The 19,227-nt window shown below is 37.4% G+C and overlaps 1 long non-coding RNA gene across 1 annotated transcript; it reads left to right on the forward strand.

The window, feature by feature from the left end:
* Positions 1–1,965: 1,965 nt before the first annotated feature.
* LOC115831225 lies at positions 1,966–4,076 on the forward strand. Its single transcript, XR_004026752.1, has 3 exons — positions 1,966–2,046; positions 2,151–2,237; positions 3,929–4,076. It is a non-coding gene; the product is annotated as an uncharacterized LOC115831225 (long non-coding RNA).
* The last annotated feature ends 15,151 nt before the right edge of the window (positions 4,077–19,227 follow it).

Below are 19,227 nucleotides of genomic sequence, written 5' to 3' on the forward strand. Positions count from 1 at the left end.
TTGGAAGTGCATGGTAAATTTGTTCAGCTTATCAACACTGTTTTGAATGGTGATCAGCACTTTATGAGTGCGTTGGATAAGGTAAGTTTTAAATACATATATACTATGTATGTACATAAAACTCTATCATTCTTTAGGCAGTTTCAGGATTAGACTTCTAGTATGAGACTTCTGATCTAGACATGGAGATTAAGTAATTTAGATATGAAATTCAAAATAGAAATAATCTAACTTTTAAATTATTAACTGAATGGTTAAATTGAATGCTTGTAGAATGTCCCATGATTATGCTATATAAGGGGAGTTTTTAATCTGATATCTTCTGGATAGACATGCATAATTTTACAATTTTTAGTACTGATTTTTTTCTTTGGCCATAATACTTAGGCTATATTGAATAATATTTGAAAAGAGAATAGATATGTTTTACATGAACTTTTGTATACGTTAAAGGAAAGTTGCTTACAAGATTGTAAGTTTTTTTTTTTTTTTTTGAGACGGAGTCTTGCTCTGTTGCCCAGGCTGGAGTGCAGTGGCGCAATCTCGGCTCACTGCAAGCTCTGCCTCCCGGGTTCACGCCATTCTCCTGCCTCAGCCTCTTCGAGTAGCTGGGACTACAGGCGCCCGCCACCACGCCCGGCTAATTTTTTGTATTTTTAGTAGAGATGGGGTTTCACCGTGGTCTCAATCTCCTGACCTCGTGATCCTCCCGCCTCGGCCTCCCAAAGTGCTGGGATTACAAGCGTGAGCCACCGCGCCTGGCCAAGTTTTTTTTTAAGTAGCGTTATTTTATCTGTTCAAATTTCGATAATGAGTTACAGAGTATCTTGAAATAGCAACAGGATATATAGATATTTTGTAATTAGAGAATAAAGTCAAAAGAGTCTACCATGTTAGGTGTGATAATATTAACAAACTACCGGCAATGCTGTGTTTTATGTGGCGGGGTAATTTTGGATGTACAGATTATGGCTTATATTGAACTAGCTGTACTTTTTCCCTATGGCTGGTGATTAATTATGGCCTGTTTTTTATTTAGGCCCTTACATCAGTTGTAAATTACAGAGAACCTAAGTCTGTTTGCAAAGCACCTGAACTGGTAAGTTTGGTGGTTGCTGAAAAGTAATCTTATGAAAAGTCAGTATTAGAAAATGAAAACTCAGAATATCAAATTAATTTGGTTTTTGTAGCATTTTTCAGAAAAATAGAAGGAAAATTATCTACATTGTATATAGTTTGGCATTTATGTAAGGAATGCAACATACCATGCGTCTTTTCTTGAAGAATAACCATTTTACAAAGTTTGGATTTTAATATATGTCTACTTTGAAATAATTTGCAATACTTTTCATGTAGATTCTGTTATATCTGAAATCTAAAGGAAATCTGATGATAAAGTTTGGGAAACCTTTGAAGGAAACTTGCTTACAAGGTTTTTGTAACTTTTTTTAAAAGTACTTGTTCAATGTCAAAAATTATAAAACCACTCGAAACTCACCTAGGTGTTCTTTTAAAAATTTGTATTACTTATATCAGTTGCTTTATTGGTCAGTAAGTGATGATTTGATATTTGACTTGTTCTTTCTAAAAATTTACCTTATGATGTATATTTTATTTAGTTTACATTTATGATTATTACATAAAGCTTTAGAAGCCTGGTGTGGTTTTGTATGCCTGTAGTCCCAACTACTTGGGAGGCTGAGGCAGGAGGATCCTTTGAGCCTGGGAGTTTGAGGCTGCGGTGAGCTATGATCTTGTCCACTGCAATCCAGCCTGGCGACAGAGCAAGACCCAGTCTCTAAAAAAAACAGCAAAATTTCTGTCCACTGATCTTACCTTGTATCACCACTTTGCCTCCTTTGAGGTGTGATATATACAGAAGCACCCTTTGTAAGATTTATTATCAATTTCTACATGAGCTTGCTAAGTACTGTGACAACTTACTGAAGAAGTCGGTGAAAGGGATGACAGAATGAAGTGGAAGACAGGCTCACGAGCTTCATCACGGTGTTCAAATACACTGATGACAAGGTCGTCTTTCAAAAGGTATGTTGTGAACAGAAAAGTTTCATTTGTATTTTAGTCAACTTTATTTCTGAATGCTAAATCATTAGAGAGGAAATAATCTTTTAAAATATTTTTAAATGTAGTTCTATGCAAGAATGCTGGCAAAACGTTTAATTCATGGGTTATCCATGTCTATGGATTCTGAAGAAGCCATGATCAACAAATTAAAGGTAATGTAAGTCTTTAATGTGGTACTGTCCTAGAAATTCATTCACAGGCGCATAAAGATGTTCATTGCAGCATTGTATACAGTAACAGGAAACAATTCATCTGGTTAAATGTATATTTGTATAGTCACACAGTGGGATATACAAATACTGTATTAAAAGGACAAAATATGTATGTTTATATATGAAGATTCACAAGATAATCAGTATTAATGATAAAAGATTATTACTACTTATAAATGAATACACCTAAAATATTCCTTTAAGTACAGATTTTGAAGTGCAATTCCATTTCAATTTATTTTTACATCATTTCAGCTTGCATACATACCGATAAGTGGTAGCAGGTTCTTATTTATCCTGCGTTATTCAATAAATTTTCCTGCATAGTAGACATGTTGAATATAATATGCACTCTTTTTTTCCTTTTTCTTTTTTTAAGAGATAGGGTCTCATTATGTTGCCCAGGCTGGACTCTAACTCCTGGGCTCAAGCAATCTTCCCGCCTCAGCCTCCTGAGCAGCTGGGACAATAGGTGTGCACCACTGCACCCAGTTGCTGTGTGCTCTTTTTTAAACCTCCAAAAAGGAACTTAATTTTTAATTTCTAAAAGTAGTGTTGGCCAGGTGTGGTGGCTCATGCCTGTAATAGTAGCACTTTGGGAGGCCAAGGCAGGTAGATTGTCTGAGCTCAGTAGTTCAAATCCAGCCTGGGAAACATGGCAAAACCCTGTCTGTACCAAAAATACAAAAGTGAGCTGGGCTTGGTGGCGTGTCCCTCTAGTCCCAGTTACTCGGGAGGCTGAGGTGGGAGGATTGCTGGAGCCTGGGACATCGAGGCTGCTGTGAGCCATGATCACACCACTGCACTCCATCCTGAGTGACAGAGCAAGATCCTGCCTCTAAATAGATTAATTACAAAAAAAAAAGTAGTGTTAATGAGCTTTTTATATTTCAAGATTAGAGATTCAGATTTTCTGACCTGGTAACAACAGAATTTTGAATAATTTTAAAGAAATAGTTTTCTTCAAAAAAAAAAAGAAATAGTTTTCTTCATCACTCAGTAGATGCTATTAAAAATATGCCTAAATAGACCTTTTTCAATTGACTACAGGCTGGAGTATTCCCAGTAATCATTTATGTAATCTTTCATTTGATACTATCTGTAAACCTTGTAAGAGCCAGCAGCTGTGGCATGTGCCAGTAGTCCCAGCTACTGGGAGAGTGAGATAGGAGGATCACTTGAGCCCAGGAGTCCAAAGTCATAGTGCACCGTGATGGCTCCAATGAACAGCCACTGCGTTGTAGCATGGGCAACAGTGAGACCCCATGTCTTTAAAACAAAACACAACATAAAATCCTTTTAAGCTATCTTATGTATAGTAATGGGGCATTTTGCAGTGCTGAAATAAGAGATGAATGTATAAAAAAAGTTTTTGTTTAAGGGGAGATTTATTGTTCCTAAATAGGTGGTTTTTATTCACTTATTTAAAATATGTCTTTAAAAAGAAAGAAAGTTTGAAAGGTTTTGATTAGTTGCTTTGACTTATGAAGAATATATTACTAGTCCTTGGGTATAAGTGTACATGCAAGAACCTTTGACCAAAGACCTAGCAATACCGACACATTCTTATTAACCAATATGACTTATTATTTTTCTTTTGAAGTCATGTATTTTCTAAAACTTTTTTATAGCAAGCCTGTGGTTATGAGTTTACCAGCAAGCTACATCGGATGTATACAGATATGAGTGTCAGCGCTGATCTCAACAATAAGTTCAACAATTTTATCAAAAACCAAGACACAGTAATAGATTTGGGAATTAGTTTTCAAATATATGTTCTACAGGTATGAATATGTGTTTTACTATGAGCATTTACTAATCATTTCAGTACTTTGATACAAAGGATTCATAAATGGATGCCTGATTACGTTTGGTTCTGTCAGTAGATTGTGGCTTCTGAAGTCCTATTGATTTGGGCTGGGCATGGTGGCTCATGCCTGTAATCCCAGCACTTTGAGAGGCCAAAGCGGGCAGATCTCTTGAGCTCAGGAGTTGCAGACCAGCTTGGCCAACACGGTGAAAACCCATCTCTACTAAAAATACAAAAATTAGCCAGGTGTGGTGGTGCCTGCCTGTAATCCCAGTTACTGGGGAGGCAGAGGCAGGAAAATCGCTTGAACCCCAGAGGCAGAGGTTGCAGTGAGCGGAGATCGTGCCACTGCATTGAAGTCTGGGTGATGGAGTGAGACTCCATCTCAAAAAAAAAAAAAAAAAAGTCCTGTTGGTTTGGAATGAAATGTGCCATGATAGAAATACTCAGATTTTATCAGCATTTTGAGGAAGAAGAAAATGTTTTAGATGCTTAGATTATTTAATAAATATTTACTTTGAATTGAGATGTTGATCCATTTAGCTTTTTTGTATTTTTCCTTCTAGGCTGGTGCGTGGCCTCTTACTCACTCTCCTTCATCTACGTTTGCAATTCCCCAGGAATTAGAAAAAAGTGTACAGATGGTAAGTTTGCAGGAAATATATTAGAAGACTAAAGGAATTTTAATAACTGTCTTCATATTTTATCACCTTTATTATTTTTTCAAAGTCTTAAGGGTTCATGTGATAAAAATAGATTCAGAAATTATAGTCAGTCTGCCCTTTAGGAAGAATGTAAGTTATTGTAGTTACTAATATTAAAACTAAAATGCTAAGAATGTCATATAATTCTTTGTCAAAGCATGTCTCTTATTCTGAGTAAGTCTATCATCTGCTATTAAGCAATTTTAAATTATAAAAATGTTGATAGAAGAAAGCTTAGAATTCAACACTTAAAATATCACTTACCAGTTTTCCTTTTGAATTTTGACCAAATACCTTATTTGGCCCTTGTAATATTTTTATTTCTGTCCTGTAATGTAGGTAAATATATGTGAAGTAACTGCTAGTAGAGTAATAACAGTGATTGAGAGTGGTTATAGTTTCGTGGTAAGAGTAGAGAGTCCTGTAACCAGTCAGGTAGGTTTCAGGAAGGCAAGCATGATAGACTTTCAGAATAGGAGGCTAAATTAGGACTTCTTACATCTTCTTTGAAAAGAGATTGTAGCACAGACTATTTTAGAAACTATATGAAGAAGAGCATTTGTGCAGATTCATTGGATGGGGCAGACTATAATCCAGGGTTATTACAAATTTTGCAGAAAGGATACATCTCAAAGTGCTGGGATTTCAGGCATGAGCCATCATGCCTGGCCTTGGCAGTCTTTTACATTTCTTTTTAAAAATCCTGTGTCCCTGATTGAAATTAAGGGAGGGAATAGGAGCTGGCAGAAATGAAGTTTTCCTTTAGTTTTTTCTTTCCTCTTTCCTTGAAATAATTATTTTCCATTTATAGTTGTTAACTCCTTAAATTTTATTTATTGATGTATAGTCTTCCTCAGGTTTTAGTTTCCCCATTTACAAATAGGAAGTGAGTTTCTGTCCATACAATTCTGATTCCAAAAATACTGTTCTCTCCATTTGAATTGTCTCCAATTACCAGTAGAGGGAGTTTGTCCTTTATTTTTTTCTAGTAAGTCTAAGTTTTCAGATACATAGGATTGAAATCCATTTGTATACTTAATAGTGTACAGTTTTCACATGTAAATTAATCCATCCTGCCTTAGTGATGATTTGCATTTTTTACATCTTAATCTTAAATATAACTATCAAGAATTACCTTTATTTTACACCAAAGTATCTCAAAACTGTGGAATTAAAGCTGTAATTAAAAGTAATTTATTTTATACTTTAGGCCAATCAATCTTAATTGTTACATTTCTTTTTTACCTAGGCCAAAAGCCTGAATAATATTAGAAGTATCTAAAGTTGCCGGGTGCGCTGGCTCACGCCTGTAATCCCAGCACCTTGGGAGGCCGAGGCAGGCGGATCACAAGGTCAGGAGATCGAGACCATCCTGGCTAACACAGTGAAACCCCGTCTCTACTAAAAATACAAAATATTAGCCGGGCGTGGTGGTATGCACCTGTAGTCCCAGCTACTCTGGAGGCTGAGGCGGGAGAATCGGTTGAACCCAGGAGGTGGAGGTTGCAGTGAGCCGAGATTGCGCCACTGCACTCTAGCCTGGGTGATAGAGCGAGACTCTGCCTCAAAAAAAAAAAAAAAGTATCTAAAGTAGTGTATATTAATGTAGCTATCTATTAAAGGTAAATAAACTCATTGAATTTTTAAGGCTCTTTGAGATCTAATTAATGCCCTTAAACAGTATTTGAAAAATGCTGTTTTTTATCCTATTTATTTTAAAATAAGTTTAGTCAACATATATTTTTTACTAATAAGCTTTGCTAACACAATTATTTTAATGATATAATATTACAAGGAAGTTTTTATAACTTTGGTCTTTGTAGTGCCATATGAATTGATGAATTTATTGGAGTCTGTTTGTTCTTGACTAGCTATAGATATGAGACTCTTTGTAGTCAGATTTTAAATGTAAGGATGAATCAGTATCTTCTTTTGGCATATTGATAGTATCATTAATAAAACTTTACCAAACAGTACTACTGAAGAGGTAAAACATGTTTTTAGAACTTGGAATATACATTTTAAAGCCAGCTTTGCACTTTAAATTCCAGCATTTTAAAGCTGGAATTTCTGATTTCTGAAAGTGTTTTGAGAAAAAAATGAAAGATTTTTTTAACTTTTATTTTGCTTTTGTCCAGAGATTCATTGTAAATGTGTTATAAATTGTGAATTATATATTAATGATTGAATTTTATTGATATCCCTGGGAGTTATTAGTCAGATCATACTTCTGAAATCCTCTTATGACATATTTCAATTTGCTGTTTGTGTGGATTAGAACTAAGCAGGCAAGCTGAAGTATTCCAGGTGCTAGTCATTTCCTGCTCATCCCGCAAAGGGATTGGTGGATCTGCTGGTAGAGGAGAATGCTACACCATTAGAGGGAAAACAGGCTCAACATATTTCAGCTTCCCAGGACTAGGCAAACTTAGAGTAACTACTGAAGGAATTGACTCATTTTCTTGGCTGGAGCTATTAACTTTTGCCGTTAAGGAGTGGTCATAATATAGCTGATAGGTCAGTCATTACTGGCTGCTTTATGTGAACTTCCTTTTTAAAGTACAAAAGGTAAAGTTTGATATGGAAATAAAAGCTTTAAGTATGTTATATATGGTACATCATGCTAAAAGTTTATTCAGGATTCCGAACTGGCATAATGCAGTTTATTTTTTAGTTTTATAAAGAAATTGAGTTTTTATCTTTTTCACATTCAGTATCATTTTTCCACTTTTTATTTTATACTAGCTCTTTATTAAAGAAAAAAGAACTCCATATTTTTGTTCTGTAATTACACATTCAGTCCAGGGAGGAATGTTTAAAATTTGAAGGCTACATTAATAGAATTTAAATTTAATTGTTCACAATAATATCAGCAAAAGAATATCCAGAGACATACCCTAAAACTGCGTATTTGTGTCTGATCGAATGTGGAAGCTGTATGTTGGCAAATGGGAGATTAGAAATGAAGGTAGGGTTTCTCTTGTCATGGTGAGATATATATGTTGCTGTGTTTGGTTAGTAAGTGGAATTTATAAAGTCCATGTCAGTATTATTCAGAAATGATAATGAATCACTGTGTCATACAGAAAGTCAAATTTGTAGTGCTGTGGTCTAGTGGAGAGAACTCTGGAACAGGTTGTCAATTAAAAGAGCTGGAATAATATGTGTATAGCCTTGATTAGGGACCACAGGAACGTGCTTTCTCCGCTGTAAAAGGAGGTAAACCAGATGGGCTATAATGTCTCTTCTAATATGAATGGTTTTCATTGCTTTTGTAGTATAGTGTTAATTAACTGGGCAAGTTATAGTAGCTAAAAATAATGTGATTTTTTTTTTTACAGTTTGAATTATTTTACAGCCAACATTTCAGTGGAAGGAAACTTACATGGTTACATTATCTGTGTACAGGTAAAATGCATTTAATTATATCTGGCTTAATGAAATTCACCTGATGATTATATTAATTTAGAAAGAGATTTTCTATGGCCCAATTACAGTTTTTAACCTTTTCTCCTCCATCAACCTTTCCCCATTAAAGCAACTAACAATGAAATCCAAGTATAGCACTTTTTCAAAGTATTTTATAATTATACTGTTTATAATCTTGCTGCTTTTAAGGAAATGTTCTGACTTTATACTGATTTATTACATTTCTGTAGCCAACCACTACTTTAGCAAATGTATTTAGAAACTCAGATTTGATGGGTCAGACACACTTAGAAACTTGTTCTCTAAGTATGCCAGATCCCCTTGCCAGTTTCATTATTATAGCATCATAAGGAGACCTAACCATTTGATTTTTACTTGTGATACTGCAGTGAATGCAATAGTAAAGCTTTTTGCAGAAAAGTCCCACTTAATTTTCAATAGTTTCCAATTTTAAAAAACTTTCATCACAATCTAATTTCCTTTGCTTCTTTCTGGAACAATGGAGTCCACTTACTTACAGTAGGATTAATACCTGAATTATTGTGGACTGTGTGTGGAGTTGCCTGAAGATGTAAGCCAAAGCAGACGCTTGAATTTTCTCCTTTTTTGCTAAAGTATGCTTTGACAAGTTCATTGAATCACTTTTCCTTTGTACAAGAAGGAAAGGGTATATATGCTAATAAGGAGATTTTCACTGATACTCTTAGTGGTGGTCAAAGGTCAAATTTTAATTTGACCTTTGGCTAGGTGCAGTGGCTCACGCCTGCAACCCCAGCACTTGGGGAGGCTGAGACAGGTGGGTGACTTGAGCCCAGGAGTTTGAGACCAGCCTAGGCAACATGGCAAAACCCCATCTCTACTAAAAATCCAAAAGTTAGCCAGGCGTGGTGGAGCACACCTGTAGTCCCAGCTACTCGAGAGACTGAGATAGGAGGATCACTTGAGCCCACGAGCTGGAGGCTGCAGTGAGCCATGATTGTGCCACTGCACTCCAGCCTGGGCAACAGAGCAAGACCCTGTCTCAACCAGTCAATCAGTATGTTCTATTTTCATTTTGTAAATATAATTGATTTTAAGAAAAAAATGCTGGACCAGGGTTTTAGATTTTTTTTTCTAAGAAAGCTAATATATCTTAGTGCAGTTCGATTTAGCTTGCTTTTATGTGCAAATTTAACGTAAAATGCTGAGCTCTGTCCTCAGCTGCATGTGCCTCTGCACAACAGGTTTCTATTTGGGAAGGGCAGCGTAGTTCTTCTCACATTTTCCCCCTTTGTTTTCTCCCAGGCTTCATGGTAAAGCAGAAGATTCATGCTAGGGCATCTGCAGGCTGGTCCTAAAGTGCTTTTCTCCACAGGAATGTCACCTGGGCACTGCAGCCAGGGGTCCCAGGTGCCACTGAGAGGACTGCGTTCCCATCTTCAGTGACGGAGAGCTGAGAGAAGGCAGGCAGGGTTCACAGTTCCCTCACCCACTTGCTTAAGCAATACATTAAAGGTTCAAAGTAAAATAAATCCGAGATCTTACAGAAGCATTTAGAACCACATATAAAGCGTGGATCACTTTTAAATATTTAAAAATGCACACAAACCACATGAAGCTACTTTTGTTAAAAGTATATGTTCTTTGCAGTAGTGGTTAATAGTATTCTTTTGTGAGATGGCTTTTTTTTTTTTTGAGACAGGGTTTTACTGTGTTACCCAGGCTGAATTGCAGTGGTACAATCATAGCTCATCGCAGCCTCAAACTCCTGGGCTCAAGCAATCCTCCGATGTAGCTGAGACTACAAGGACACACCACTCCATCTGGCTATTTACTTATTCATTTTTTATAGAGACATGGTCTTACCTGTTGCCCAGGCTGGTCTGGAACTCCTAGCCTAAAACAACCCTCCTGCCTCGGGTTCCCAAAGTGCTGGGACCACAAGACTGAGCCATGGTGTCCTGCTAGCATTTTTTTTTTCAAGCCATCACCATTTGGATTCTTAGTTCTCTTAACTTTTAGGTTTTTAGCAGTTCAATACACCTTCCAAGTGTTCCTTGGAATATTTTTTCTGGTTTAACTGTTGGTTTAGGTGATGTCTATGGCCTGTTTTAACACTAAGACTCTCTGATCTGTATCCATTTGGTTAGAGCACGTATGAGTAAAGCCAAGGTTATTCAATGACTTCACTCCAACACCTTTTCTGTGATCTCTAGTTCTACAGTCGCCTATTGATTTTGGGATAAAAAGTGCTTTTGAGACACATACTTCAGAGTCCCTGCTCTGCTAATGCAGAGCCAGTCTTAATTAATAGTGAAAATGACATTGTTTTGCCTTATTCAATGAGATTAACTGAGCAAACATTTATTGAGCAGCAGTTATGGGCAAGACATTAAGAAACACAAAAAATGATAATAGTTTTGACATTAGGAGGCTTAAGGGAAATACGACATTAATAAATTACTACAAATTAAGGCATAATATAATAAAATAAGAGAACAAACTATTTTAATAAACATGTTCTACCACCCACAATTCCCAGTGTGCAGCTTCACTCAGGGGACGTAAGTTTCTAGGCCAGCAGCTAAGGATGTATTTAGTTTATATTCAGCCTCTCAAAATGCAGTTCTGTAATCAGAATACAAAAACAACCAACAACACTTGCCCAAACTTCATTACGTTTCAGGTAATACTAAAAGTCATACAATGCTCATAACATAAGACTTTGTTGTAGAAAGTATATTCGGCCGGGCGCGGTGGCTCACGCTTGTAATCCCAGCACTTTGGGAGGCCGAGGTGGGCGGATCACGAGGTCAAAAGACTGAGACCATTCTGGTCAACATGATGAAGCCCCGTCTCTACTAAAAATACAAAAATTAGCCGGGCGTGGTGGCGGGCGCCTGTAGTCCCAGCTACTCGGGAGGCTGAGGCAGGAGAATGGCGTGAACCCGGAAGGCAGAGGTTGCAGTGAGCCGAGATCGCGCCACTGCAGTCCAGCCTGGGCGACAGAGCGAGTCTCCGTCTCAAAAAAAAAAAAAAGTATATTCAATAAACCTTGCGTGTAAAGCAGTAAGAGCTCTTTGCCTACAAAATATAAAAAGTAATTACAATTACTCTTCAATAAATCAGAGTTGCATCGCTATCATTCGCTGACTTGCTCAATTGATCCTTTCAGTCAACTTTTGTCTCTTCCTTACCACTAGGCGGCAGTAAAGACTAAATAATGACGCAGCGCTCCTCTCGCGTTCCCTATCCAAGTGAAGTTTTCCCATTATTTCTACTTCTAAAAAAATGAATGTGAAATGGGATTTTAAACTTCCACATTAAAAAAAGAAGAGTGGAGGGAAAAGTGTGGAGGGGAGAAATAAAGACACGTGAATAAAACATTTGCTTTACCATTTATCTTTTAAAATGACATGGAATGTCAATTCAAGATCACTTAATCTTTAAAAAAAAACCCCGCAATCTGAACACAGTCCTTACAAACGTGCCAATCGCTGGTTCACTGTGGTAGGTCGCCCATGCTGCCTATGTTGTCACTGAATTACACTTGACCCTTGCATGGGATTACCCTCCACCCTGTGGCTCTTCACTAACTAGAACCCCATCTACCTGCATGCCGTGCTCACCACTTTCCTTGCCATCTATTAGCCCCTTCTTCAGTATTTGATCTTCAGGTCACCTCTTCCCTTTCTAGCTCTTTCTAGCACTCTGATTTTCCCTGTTCCTATAGCCTACCCTATTCCAGATCAGCTCTCAGAGACGAAAATGGGGACTTCAGGATGGAGAAATCAAAGGAAGCTGTTATTATAACCTTTCCTATCTTATTTTCCTGTAAATTCTCTCTTTCTGTCTTAGTCTCTCTCTCTCTCTCTCAAAGAAATAGAGAGAAATTTACAGAGTAACAGATATTACGAAGATAAGTTTCTTGGCAGAGTCAGGAAAAGGTTGAAGAGTTGCCGATATTAAAACAAATTTGAATTAAACGTTTTTAGACTTCATAGGTAGCTCCTCTCAAAAAGGTTAAGTTAAAGAATCTTGTTAAGGGCAGATTACAGAATATACATAAAATATTTGATACTGTTTTTGTTATTATTACAATACTAGTCATGTCTATAATATTTTAAAAGTAAAGAATTACATAGTTTATATTTCTTTCTAATCTAGAAACAGATTCCTATTTTAGCTTGGATATTTGTTAAGCTTTTCACAATCATTGAGATAAAATTAACTTATATTTTATGGAAATTATATTCCCTTATGGAATACCATAGAATTGTTATTATAAATCTTAAGTAAGAGGTTATGTGTTTCATATAGCATTCCAAAAATAAAACCAACAGTATGCTTTGCTTTCCATTATTATGAATCTATAAGTTATAAAACTTTAAGTATTGCAAATATTGTTACAATGAACAGTTTGACTGAAAATGTGTGCAATTTCACCTAAAAATAGAAAATAAAAGCTTGTCTTCAGAAGTTGTCAAGGAAAATTATAATAAAAGCTATGTTTTCCACAATTCAGATGTAATTAATTGTATATATTGCCATTGATTTAAATAGAATTTTAATTTTAGAACCATTTCAGATTTACAGAAAACTTGCGACGATAGTATGGTGTTCCTGTAAAGCCCCAAACCCAGTTTTCTCTATTATTAATATCTTAGTATGGTATATTTGATACAATTAATGAATCAATATTGATGAATTATTGATATATAAAAATCATACTTGTTCAGAATTCCTTAGTTTATTTAATGTCCATTTTCTGTTCCAGGATACAATTTAGAACATCACATTACATTTAGACATTAGGAGAGAGACTCCAAGTTACATTGTGCTGCTGGTCCATTTAAAACTTTATGTTTGAAAATGTGTAACAAATTATATTTTCCAGTTTTAAAAGTCACATTTTTATCTTATAAAATGTTTAGAGTGCACATGAGTATGTGAAACACAATTTCATCATTAAAATACTGAATTTTGGAATATATGTTTTCATTATTAGAAAATGTTTTCAACTGTGGGTGTGTGTGGTTTATTTAAGTGTTTTTATGAAAGCATTTATTTAAGTGTTTTTATGAAAGCAATTCTCCACCCGTGAACTGGTGTCTCTTAACTTCTACCTGTATTTCTAAGAGTGTCAATTATATACATTTTACAGTTTTTCTATTTAATGCATAAAGTTATTTTTGAGTGCGGTGTATATCTTTTAACAATATAAAAGGCATAACTCTGTTCTTTTTACCTATTAAATGGATACACTTTTATTTACATGTGTTCCAATATCACTGATTCAGTTTTTGCAATGTGAATTCTGCTTTCTACTCCGATAAACACATCATTTAATTGCAGTTTTGTTTGTTTCATTTCCCTGGGGTTTTCTTTTTTTGTGTACTTCTGTACCATCCGTTCTCTTTCCTAACAGCTTTAAGTAGTATTGATTGACAGCCTGCTCTGTGCCAGTCTTTCCTCTGTAGGACTGGCCTCTAAGTCAACACTTCCGGGGCTCTGGCACAAGTGCCCACAGGCAGGTCAGCTGGCTCCTCTCTTTCCGTGGGCACACCTGTCAGTCAGGTCCCTTTGCAGCTCCTTCAGTTGGCTTCTCATATTGTTCATCCCTTTTGTCAACCGGGTCAGTGTTTTCTTGATTTTTCTTAAACAAAAAACTCATGCTCTTTGAAATTTAATTACATTTCTGGAACTGAAATTTTCCTTTTTGTTTTATACTAAAAATATGTTTTTCTTCTGAATTATTCCTTTCCATTTATGCTGTAGGGTGTTTCTAAACCTTCAAAAGCTGTTTTAGATTATGTTGTTTTAATTATTATTATTATTATTTTTTTTTTTTTTTGAGATGGAGTCTCGCTCTGTCGCCCAGGCTGGAGTGCAGTGGCGCAATCTCGGCTCACTGCAAGCTCCGCCTCCCGGGTTCACGCCATTCTCCTGCCTCAGCCTCTCCAAGTAGCTGGGACTACAGGCGCCCGCCACCACGCCCGGCTAATTTTTTGTATTTTTAGTAGAGACGGGGTTTCACTGTGGTCTCGATCTCCTGACCTCGTGATCTGCCCGCCTCGGCCTCCCAAAGTGCTGGGATTACAAGCGTGAGCCACCGCGCCTGGCTGTTTTAATTATTTTTATTCTGTTACTCATCTTCAAAATAAATTAGACCTGGTGTTTGCCAATACACTGCATGGATAAATTCTCGTTGGCTCTAGTTATTGTCCACCTGATTGCTCCCAGGCTGGGCTCGACCTCCTGAGCTCAAGCGATCCCCCGCCTCAGCCTCCCGCCATGCCTGGCCTGGAGCTATTTTTTAATGGGTACCGAGTTTCACTTCGGGAAAAAGGCGGTGATGGTTGCAGTAACAGTATGAATATACTCAATACCACTGGACTGGATACTTATAAAATGTTAAAATGGTCATTTTCATTTTTGTGTTATATATATTTTACCATAACAGCAAAAATTAACTTTATAAAGTTATATGCTGTTGGAAACTCTGGAAACAGTGGGAAAAGGGGGAAATTCTATTACATAAAAATTAATTTTGCAATGCAGATCTTTTTTTGCTAACCTAAGCTTTTGTTTATTTCAATAAAGCCAAATCCAGTAAACTATTTTCAGCCAGGATTAGTCAGAACTAAAAGGTTGGACTGTTTTCCTTCAGAAACTGAATGTTTTTCTTGCCTGCAATAGGCTGGTGTGTTCCAAATAATAACGGAATTGTTCTCGAAACCAGAAAATACTGGTTCGTATATATTTTAGGGCCTGTTTCTGAATTTTCTATTCCTTTGTTCTTATCTCTTTATCTATTTATGTACCATTACCAAGCCATTTTAATTACAGTAGCACTTAAATATGTTTTAATAACACAAGGCTAGATTTCCTTATGTAAAATAAAAACTATTTATTGCAATATTGTGGTGATAGTCAAAGATTAAAAACAATTTAAATGTCTTTCAACATGAGATTGACTGAATAATTATGACCAGTGGAATAGCACAAAAAATAATGGGGAAGTTTTTAATGTTTGATAGAGAATGATCTCCAGAATATATGGTTAAATGAACAAAAAAGCAGCTGGGTACAGTGGCTCATGCCTATAATCCCAGCACTTTGGGAGGCCAAACCGGGTGATCACCTGAGGTTGGGAGTTCGGGACCAGCCTGGCCAACTTGGTGAAATCCCTGTCTCTACTAAAAATAGAAAAATTAGCCGGGCATGGTGGCATGCACGTGTAATCCCAGCTACTCTGGAGGCTGAGGCAGGAGAATTGCTTGAACCTAGGAGGCAGAGGTTGCAGTGAGCCGAAATCAAACCATTGCACCCCAGCCTGGGTGACAGAGTGAGACTCCATCTAAAAAAAAAAAAAAAAAAACTTTCCATCAGAGGTGCTTACATTTGTTGAACATTCAGCTTTTTTATTTTTTAGACTGGGGTCTCACAATGTTGCCTAGGCTGGTCTTGAACTTCTGGGCTCAAGTGATCTACCTGCCTCAACCTCCCAAAGTGCTGGGATTGCAGGCATAAGCCACTGAGCACAGCCTCTGAGCACTCACTTTTTAAAATGTATTTAATTTGTTTATTTGTATTTTTTATATTTATTTATTTATTTATTTTTGAGATGGAGTCTTGGTCAGTCATCCAGGCTGAGTGCATTGGCGCCATCTCAGCTCACTGCAACCTCCGCCCCCCAGGTACAAGTGATTCTCTTGCCTCAGCCTCCCGAGTAGCTGGGATTACAGGTGCTTGCCACCATGCCCGGCTAATTTTTGTATTTTTAGTAGAGACAGGGTTTCGCTATGTTGGCCAGGCTGGTCTCGAACGTCTGACCTCAGGTGATCCCCCCTGCATTGTCCTCCCAAAGTGCTGGGATTACAGGCATGAGCCATCTCGCCTGGCCTAGATGAGTGTTGTGCTAACTACTTTACGGTATTATCTATATTATTTCATTTATTGTTTACAAGACATAGGTAGGTCCTGGCAAAATTATACACCTTGCCCAGGGTCACACAGGTGTGGATAGTTAAGCTTAGATGTAAAAGAAATGAGCGAGTCAGGCGCAGTGGCTCATGCCTAGAATCCCAGCACTTTGGAAGGCCAGGGAGGGAGGATCTCTTGAGCCCAGGAGTTCGAGACCAGCCTGGGCAACACAGTGAGACTCTGTCTTTACAAAAAATTTAAAAATTAGCTGGGTGCAGTGACTCTAGCCTATGGTCCTAGCTACTAAGAAGGCTGAGGTGGGAGGATTGCTTGAGTCCAGGAGGTTGAGGCTGCAGCAAGCTATGACTGGATCACTACAGTCTACCCCATGTGACAGAGGGAGACCCTGTCTCAAAAAACAAACATACAAAAAAAGAGCAAATAAGGGATGGCACTTCCAGAACAGTGGAGTAGACACCTTCAAAGACCATGAAAGCAATGAGAACACTGGCAAAAATTGCAAAAGTCATCTTTTTCAAAACGTTGGAAATTAAGGCTTGCAACAATCTGAGCAGCATTGATTCAAGAAAAACATCTGAATCTCAGTAAAAACAGGAAGCTTTTAATATTTTAACTTGTCTTAACTCTTATCCTTCTCTCCCCAGCTTCACAGTAGCCCTGAAGATGAACTTGACAATCATGGTAGCTATGAAAAGCAGCAGTATAACAGTTATTTGAGAGGGAAGAAGAGGTTTGGTGTAAACCCCCAAACTCTAATCTAAAGAGAATTGTCACTATTTTACCTGACTGAAGGCTCCTGGGAAAGATCCCATTCTCAGGACTTACCTTTATTTGACCAATACATTCCTATCCTCAGGGCATTTGTCAAAACCAACCAGTGGCAATGATTTGCCATTGAAGTGACTGAGGCAGTGATACCAATTGGACAAATAAAAAGCTGAATCAGAAACTTAAAAGGAGACCAGCCTGGACAACATGGTGAGATCCCGTCTCTAAAAAAAAAAAAAAGAAAGCTGGGTGTTGTGGCGTGCACCTGTAGTCCCAGCTATTCAGGAGGCTGAGGCAGGGCTTGAGCCTAGGAGTTCGAGGCTGCAGTAGCCATGTTCACACCACTGCACTCCAGCCTGGTTGACAAAGCAAGACCTTGTCTCAAACAAACAAACAAAAAACTTAAAAGAGGCTCAGAGTAGTGACATGCACCTGTCATCCGAACTCTTTGGGAGGCTGATGGGGGAAGATTGCTTTAGCCCAAGGGTTGAGGCCAGCTAGGGCAACATAGTGAGACCCTCATCTCTAAAAAAAGAAAGAAAGATAGAAAAAGGGAAAATCTGGGCAATGAGACCTCTCTAGAAGGCTTTGAAATGCAGTAACAAACACATACACAAACACACACAAAAGGGAAGAGCAGAAAAAAAATGCAGTAACATACTCTTGATCAAGAGGCAATGAATATCATATTAAAAGTCTTTAAAGAAAAATACCATCAACCAAGAATTGTATACAATTTCACCAATACTATCCTTCACAAAGGGGAAATTAAGACTTTCCTAGCTTTAAAAACAACAACAACAACAAAACCACTGAGAAAATTTTGTCATTAGGAGACTTGTTCTTAAGAAATACTAAAAGGGGATGGGAGGGGTGGATCACGCCTGTAATCTCAGCACTTTGGGAGGCCAAGGCAGGAGAACTTCTTGAGCCCAGGAATTTGAGATCAGCCTGGGCAACACAGTGAGACCCTGTGTATTTTAGAAATAAATAAATAAATTTAAAATTCAAAATAAAATAAAGAAGTCCTTCAGGTTGAAATGAAAGACACTACGCAGTTACTTGAATCCATGTGAAGAAAGAAAGAGCACTAACTATGTAGGTCAATATAAAACCAATATAAATGTATTTTGTTTGTAACTCTTTCTTCTAACTGATTTAAAAGACAACTGCAGAGAGCAATAATTATAAAGCTGTGTTAATGGGCTTATAATGTTTAAAGATGTAATTTGTGACAATAATAGCACAAAGTGAGAGAGGGAAAGGAGCTATATTGGAGCAAAGTCTTGGTATAGTATTGAAGTTAACTTGGTACTAATTGGAACTAGGTTGTTTAAAAATGTTCATTGTAACCCCCTAGGGCAGCCAGTAACAAAATAACACAAAAATATACAGAAAAAGAAACAATAAGAGAATTAAAATAGTACAGTAGAAAATGTATTTAACATGAAAAAAGGTACTACTCATGGAATAGTGCAAAAAAGGTATAAGCCATCTAGAAAATAAATAGAAAAAAATGTAAACATGTTTTACGCTATCAATAATTGAATGTAAATGTAAATGGACTAGCACTTTGGGAGGCTGAGGCGGACAGATCACCTGAAGTCAGGAGTTCAAGACCAGCCTGTAATCCCAGAACCTTGGAAGGCTGAGGCTAGTGGATTGCTTGAGCCCAGGAGTTCAAGATCAACCTGGGCAACATGGTGAAAGTCTGTTCCTACCAAAAAAAAAAAAAAAAAAAAAAGGCCAAGCGCGATGGCTCACGCCTGTAATCCCAGCACTTTGGGAGGCCAAGGAAGGCAGATCATGAGGTCAAGAGATGGAGACCATCCTGGCTAACAACCCTGTCTCTACTAAAAATACAAAAATTAGCTGGGCATGGTGGCGAGCACCTATAGTCCCAGCTACTCAGGAGGCTGAGGCAGGAGAATAGCTTGAATCCGGAAGGCGGATGTTGCAGTGAGCCAAGATTGTCCCACTGCACTCCAGCCTGGCGACAGAGTGAGACTCCGTCTCAAAAAAATAAAAATTAGCCAGTTGTGGTAGTGTGTACCTGTAGCCCCAGCTACTCAGAAGGCTGAGGTGAGAGAATTGCTTGAGCTGGGGAGGTGAAGGTTGCAGTGAGCTAAGATCGAGTCACTGTACTCCAGCCTGGGTGACAGAGTACCCTGTCTCAAAAAAAAAAAACAAATCAATTGTATTTCTATACACTAGCATTGAATAATCTAAAAGTGAAATTAAGAAAAGTTACTTTTATATTAGCATCAAAAAAATGAAATACTCCGGAGTAAAT

The sequence above is a fragment of the Nomascus leucogenys genome, chromosome 18 (genome assembly GCF_006542625.1).
Source record: "Nomascus leucogenys isolate Asia chromosome 18, Asia_NLE_v1, whole genome shotgun sequence".
NCBI lineage: Eukaryota > Metazoa > Chordata > Mammalia > Primates > Hylobatidae > Nomascus > Nomascus leucogenys.